Below are 7,685 nucleotides of genomic sequence, written 5' to 3'. Positions count from 1 at the left end.
GCACACAACACATGCCCTTAAGACATACGCAATCACACAACACACTTAACACTACCACACATCCTAAACACACACACACACACAGTTCACACACCTCTTGCTCAGCTGCAAGTTCAATGTGGAGATGCTATTTAGTGTGACAAAATTAACATAGACCAGGATTCTCATAGACCAGGATAATAGTAACCAGCTGCATGGAGTGCAATTGAAATGTTTGTTAGAGTTGCTATTTGTTTTGCTTTGAGCTGTGGCAGGGAAGGAGAAGTAGGCAGACGAAGCACTTCGCCTGTGTGCAGCTCTTGCCCTGCCTAGAGCTCTTCTTCCTTGGAGTTATAAAGGGAGATGTGGGAAGTGTATCTCTTCTCATGTTGACCAAATGTTGACAATACTCCTCTGGTGATCCCCAAGCTCGCCAGAAATGCTCCCATGAAGATGTCTAGAAACTGTTTCAGAGGCTGAAGCTTAGTGAGGATTATTTCCAGATACTATGTAGTTGGGGAGAGGTTCCCCCCACCAAGGATAACATTTAGGATAATCCGCCAGGGATAATGTCCCCACTGCTACTACCTTTGCTACCACTACACTTCGTGGAGGATATTTTAAAGCAACCATGTTGTCACGGCTGCCATAGCAACCAAGAAATGTTATAAGGGGCTGACGGGCTACTCAAAAAGTCTTTTTGGACCAGTTCCAGCCTGCTCCACCAATTTCCCACCCCTGACATATACAAGGATTGTCTTATCAGATTAGTTTTTGTCAAAAAGTCAAAATGTCAACTCCATGTTAGAAAGCGGCAGATGCCATGCTAAGAATCATTAGGAAAGGGATGTAAAGTATACTTGCAAGTACCACAATGTCCTTATACTATACTCACATGTGCAGCCATGTTTGAGTATACCTTGAGTAGCTCCATCTCAAAAAGAAAATAACCAATCAGAAAGGGAGTGTAATAATCAGGGAGATGGGGAACCACCTTCCCTTTGAGAAAATGTGAAAGGGTCTCTTGAATTTAAGGGGAAAGAAAGGAGATGATAGCTGTGTGCAGAAAGTAGATACTAAGGAACTTTTATAATTTTCTCTTAATACAGTGGTGCCCCGCAAGACGAATGCCTCGCAAGACGAAAAACTCGCTAGACGAAAGGGTTTTTCGGTTTTGCGTTGCTTCGCTAGACGAATTTCCCTATGGGCGTGCTTCGCAAGACGAAAATGTCTTGCACTTTTTTTTAAAAGCCGCTTGAAGAGGCGCAGTTGCGACGGACCGTGCTTCGCAAGACGAAAAACATCGCAAGACGAAAAGACTCGCGGAACGAATTATTTTCGTCTTGCGAGGCACCACTGTACTGGATTTTGGAGTCTTCCAGTGTAATCGACTGGCAGTAGATTCAGGGACAGATAGTGGAAATGCTTATTCGCACAAAATGTAATTAATATGTGAATTTACAACCACAGAATTTTATGGTGGCCACTAGCTTAGAAAACTTTTTAAAGGATTGGCCTCCTTCATGAAATGCATATCTCTGATGGCTATCATTTATAGCTGCTAAATGCAACCCCCAGTTTCAGAGACAGCATGGGAAACAATGAGAAGAGGGCTATTCACCTCAACCCCTGCTGGTGGACTTCCAGGACAGAACAGACCTTTGGTCTCACCCAGCAGGACTGTTCATAAATTCTTATCTCTTGCCCATCCTCCTCCTTTGCCTACAAGAGACAAAAGTAGAGCCCAGCTGGCCACAGTAGTACATAAAGAAGGAAGATGATGAAAATGCATATGAAGATATGGAAAGGGTGTTGTAGTAGAAACCCCAAATTAATCTTTCCAAATATGCATAGTCAGTGCAACTCATGAGAATGAGACATGAATCAGAACTTTAAAATGTAAGATATAGAGTAATTGCCAGCATTCACATTTTGTAGAATACAGACAATAATAAATGATCCTGAATGTGAACTAGGACCTGATTCAAATTTGCTAAAATCCTCTCCTCGTGCCATTGTCAGAATTGTTTACAATCTTGGCCATGATTTCATGTCTAAGCCTTCAACTTTCACTTGACCTTGCCTAAAAGCTGTGATACATACATAGTGGTGCCCCTGTCTTGGAGTTTTAGATATCGTAGACTTGACCCACCCTATCCTGGACCATAATTGTTTTAAGTGCTGTCTGGTGCCTGACCCACAGATTGTTCCCAGTGGCCTGATCCTGTCAAAACCCTTAAAGGAGTTGATACTAGAAATTCTGTTCTTACTGTGTTGCGGCCAACTAAGTGCCCTTTCATTTCAAAAGTGAACACATAATCACTCTTTAAAGTTTAAACAGCAATTGATTCTAAACTAGGAAAAATGCACAGGTCCAAAAATGAAATTTATAATAAATAACTCTGACCCTATGCACTGACAAGAACTGGAAATTAAGTATTCTCTTATTAAGCAAGGCTGCATGCTTGCCTGTATATCTCAATTGTTGTTTGGGTGGTATTTGACTTAACACTGCAACTACACCACTAGTTCAGTTTTCCAAGGGAATGCTGCACTTCACTATCACTCCCTTTGTGAAGCAATTTAAATATAAAGTAGCCTGGCATCAATTATTGTATGCTATTATTATTATTATTATTATTATTATTATTATTATTATTATTATTATTTGCCCAATGCCTGATTCATGGACAATCTCATTTTAAGTTTCTCTCCAAGAATCTGGTACATTAAAAATAGTGTATTTGCACAACCCAAAATGAGCATCTATAAACATTGTGCTGTAAACATTTCGATAAAGTGAAGAAAACCTCAGAGTAAATACATCATCTCAGCAGAAGTCAATTCCTTTCTAAGGGATTGAGAACATCCTACAGCATCTCTTCTAACTCCATCTCCTTCCTTCCTTCCTTCCTTCCTTCCTCCGTGGCAAAACTGAAATGCCTCTTTCTTCCTGTCAGGCAGGACACAATTGTGGGGGTACCTACCCATTAAGCTGCCTGGATAAGGAAATCTTCCTGCTATGAAGATGATAACCATAATAGAAAGATTTGATTAAGAACTGGGTAGTCATTTTTTAAAATGTCCTTTCGCATGTCCGAGTGCCATGAATAAAATTGCTTGGCTGATAAAACATAAAACAGGGCTGGGGGTGAAGAGAAGAAGAGAGAATCGTCATGCAAGCAGGTGTGAATAAAAGCTTCACAGTGTGTGTCTTCCAGGTACATAACCAAAAGACACATTTCTGAGTGGTGCGTCCTCTTTGGCTTCTTGTTTATGCACCTCTGGCTGACCCGATTATGTCAAGTGCCCTTTGAATTCCTTTAATAATAGCTGCTCTCCTCTCGCAGTGATTTCAGACAAGGGCAGCGTCAGCATCAACTTTAGTCAGCTTCACATTGCCGAAACCAGTCCCTGCTCCTATGCACTGTAGGGTGTGCTACCTTGAAAGGGAGAGAGATGTGTAAATGCACCTTGGAGATCAAAAGCAAAATAAAACTACTGCAAATAATACAAGTTTGAACCTTTCTTGTTCATAGCCTTATGCACATAAGAATTCTCCAGTGGTATTTCAGAGATGTGACAAAACAAAAGTCAATCCCATTCTCATAAAAGTAAAGCTTGCAAACCCCCATTGAATGTTACATGTTGTGTTCCACCACTGTCAGAAGGCAATTTGATCCAGCAGAAGCTTCCATGAGAATAAAGGCCAGAGGAGTGATTGTTGCTGTTTCAGCCTTCCCTCTGGAGCCCGCTCCAGCCCTCCACTGTCTTCTCCAAAGGATTGGGGGACCATTTAAAATAGTATGGGAGATGACTTGGGAAGGGGGGGTCTGCAAGAGAATGGAGGAATTTGCAAAAATAACTTCCTCTGGGTCAAAAGGCTACCTGTCAGAAGAGAGATGTTGCAGTACCTGACTCTCTGCAAGTTAAAATCTAACAAAGGCATTAGGCAGAAGTGCAGAAAATACCTGAGTCCAATGTAATCAGTTGAAAATACGGAGTCTCGTAGCACTTTAAAAGCAAACAACTTTTATTATGGCATATGCCTTTAGGAATTCTAATCTACCTGTGTGAATGCTATTTTTCTTCACCGTCCCCATCCCTTTTTCCTCTTGGGTTATGTCTTGTAGATTATAAGACCGAAGATGGACACTGTAATTTTTGATATTTATCTGTAAGAGGCTCTGCAGCCTTTTCTACTGAAAAACAGCATAAAAGTACTTCAAATAATTAAATGAGTATATGCCATATGTGGAATATTTGCTATTGCTTCTCTTAATTTACTTACTTCTTATTCAGTTATGTACCTCTTATTCCCAAAGTTATGACCGTAAGAAAACATGAGCAATAAATGTTAAGGTAGCAATTGCTAATAGGAAAATAACATGATAAAAAATATACAATAATTGCAAAGGGTGGTCACAGAACAATGCAACGTCCAACTGCTATAACTGTCACTGCTCAATGGGAGGCCAGTCAGCCAGTCTATTTCATAAACTTTTAATCATGATAATGGAAAACAATTGTCAGAAGCATCCTAGTGAATATTATTTGAGGCTGGAGGAGTTGGCAGCCATCTGTTCATTAATGTCTGCCATTGACACCTATCAAAAACATTACAAAGCTTCAGGAGTGAAGACATTACAACTTTATTTCTTGTACAAATGGATTACTATCTTTGATAACTTTTAATGATTTGTTATTATGCCACATTTGTTTCAAGACAGACGATTAGCAACAAATATGCCTCCAGCTTCCCAAGATGTTCTAAAAGAAATTATTCTTTGTGTCATACTTCTGAAAAACCCCAAAACCTATTGAAACAGTACTGAAACAGTTATCATCATTAATGAGGAAATCATATTTTCACAATGCCAGAAAGCAGGAGGCTTGAAATCACCACAGATTCGGATTCAGAGGTCACAAGTCACTCATCTGAGCTAGTCGCCCACCTTTGAAAGTGCCTGGCAACCTTGTTGCTGCCTCTGGGAATAGACAGCTGACATCTCCAGCTCCTGAATGTCACAGCCAGTAGAGGGCAAAGGTAAACCAGGTAATAAGCTGCTATTTTTATTCCTCAAGGGGGACAGCTGAGGAACAACAATATTGAGGAATACAGTCCAAGACTCATATGCCTTGAACAAGCAAGAGACAAGCACCAGATGAAGTCAGATCACAGCAACGTATAGAATCCAAGCAATTGTAAGCAAAGAAGCTCAGAAATGGCAGCAAAGAGTGCTTGAGAGCCAAACGAGTTGCATGTATCCCCCCCCCCACCAAACAATGTACCAGTATATTATTGTTTTAAATGGGCGGGGGGAACATGGTGAAAGTTGCATTGGAAGGGAGGGGAACATAGCAAGGGGAAGGAACTGCTTAATTATTTCCTTCCTCGCTATTTGTTAATTGAAACTGCTCCTCATGCTATATAAATAGGAAACCTTTTCAGCAATGGCAAAAAGAGCCCTCTCCACACACTGCAGCACTATTAGGCTTTTAAAAAAAACTCTCACTTTTGGTGCCAAGGGGTGCGCCAACTACAGCATGGAGGAGGTGGTTTTTGTTGTGTTGCAGTTGGGATGGTGGGGAAGGGTTAAACCTCCTCCCTCTGCATTCCAAATTAAAATTGACCCTGCACATACAATTAAACTTTTTAATACCACAGCGTGGTGGCTGTGAGTAGGTGTGATGCAATTAACATCACATGTCATTAGGCCCTAAGTAGAGGACACTGGGAAGTAGGTTCTTTCCCTATGTACTGTACATGCACTGCTTTCACTCCTTAGTTTACACATTCCGCAATAGCCTTGTTTTTCATTTCAAAAAACCTGTCATAAGAAAAACACACAACCATGGGCTCTTCCAGGCAACTTGTTTATTGAGCATTCCTTGTTTGTTTTCACAAAAGTTATGCAGTTTTTTTAATTGTTTCTTTCCATGGAGGTTACAAGATATCATGTCAAACCATTGCTTTCCCACACTTCCCAATGGTTCCCCATTACTTTCCTTACTGCAAAAGTCTGGGTTTGGGGCCCAAGTGGATTTTTGCACAAGAGCACTAAACCCACTTCAGTTGTGCAAGCTAAATTTGACAGTGTATGATTGAAGGCCGCCCTCAAAATAGCGGCAATCTGGAAGCAGCTGTGTATCTAGTTTGGCTCTGGATCAGTACCTTTTTATTTTCCCAGCAGTACTTCCTAACCCCAGATTTAAAAACAACAACTCCCTACTGTACTATTTTGATTGGAGAATTTTTTGTCTTTTTCAGATAAAACCCAACCCTTAAGGAATTCAAGAATACACAGCATTTTGGATGGATACTGAAAATAGGTGGCACTTTGCATGCAAGTTCGGAGGATAGTTAATAATAAATGGGTTGAGTGTATATGCTACTTGTACACAAAATAGTTTTGCAAGAGAGGTTAAAAGTTCAGAGTTGAGCCTGAGTCTATACTGCCTTCACTGTTCCCTTTTAATTATCTGAGGTCAGGAAGTTAATAATACCAGAAATACCCACTAGAGACCTCTTGCTCACTGTATGAACTTTAAACTTGTCTGCATTTTTTTTTTTTTTTGAAAGGGTAAAAAGTTCAGTGAAAACACGATGGTTTTCTCCTTTGGCCTACACTAGTTCAACCTCAAGGGTTAAAAGTTTAACTGTAAAAGAGGAACCTTTGTTCGCTGAGGTAATTTCAAAAGTTCACTTATTAAAAGGTAAGATTTCAAATAAAAGGCAAAGTCCAGTGTGATTCTATTCCACAAGAATGAAAACCTTGTGACAAAGGAATACTCTTTAATCTGTTGTCACATCGGAATGACCTTCACATTTTATTGTCTTTGTGTTTTGAACTTTGGAAAAGCAATGTCTCCTGTAAGCCAACTTTATAGGTTTAACGTCAACACACAGCACTGGAGAATTCTTTATATTTTTCAAATAAATGCAATTTATGTTTATTCCTGTATGCCTTGTGTTGCTGATACCTCTCTCTTATAGATGGCAAGTAGTGATTCATAAAAATATGCTTCTTTCACACATTGGTATATTACGCTAAACTGAACCATGGCTTGGTGCACATGTACAAACATGCAGGTTCCTAGGGAGGAGCTCACACCTGCTATGTTCTTCCTTGGTCCCTTTAGCTCAGCAGAGCACTGAGCTAAATAAACCCTGGCTATAAGTCATGGCTAAGAAGGAGAAAGCTTAACCATGAGCCCGGGTTTGGAGAACAGGCCATCCTGAATCACATACTGAGCTAAAGGGCCAGGGAGGAGCAAAGCAGCTGTGATCTCCTGTCTGGGAACCTGCATATTCATGCATATGCATTAAGCCATGGTTCAGCTTAGCAAGCTACAGTGGTACCTCGGGTTAAGAACTTAATTCGTTCTGGAGGTCCGTTCTTAACCTGAAACTGTTCTTAACCTGAGGCATCACTTTAGCTAATGGGGCCTCCCGCAGCCGCCACCGTGCGATTTCTGTTCTCATCCTGAAGCAAAGTTCTTAACCTGAGGTACTATTTCTGGGTTAGCGGAGTCGGTAACCTGAAGCATCTGTAACCTGAAGTGTCTGTAACCCGAGGTACCACTGTATACCAATGTGCATGAAAGAAGCAGGGTTTTTTTTATATAAATGACTACTTGCCATCTATAAGAAAGTGGTATTTGAAAGAACAATGCACAACCTTGTAAATGTAGATCAGAGCCCT

The sequence above is a fragment of the Podarcis bocagei genome (assembly GCF_964188305.1).
Source record: "Podarcis bocagei genome assembly, chromosome: 6".
In the NCBI taxonomy this organism is placed as follows: Eukaryota; Metazoa; Chordata; class Lepidosauria; order Squamata; family Lacertidae; genus Podarcis; species Podarcis bocagei.
This window is presented reverse-complemented; position numbering follows the sequence as displayed.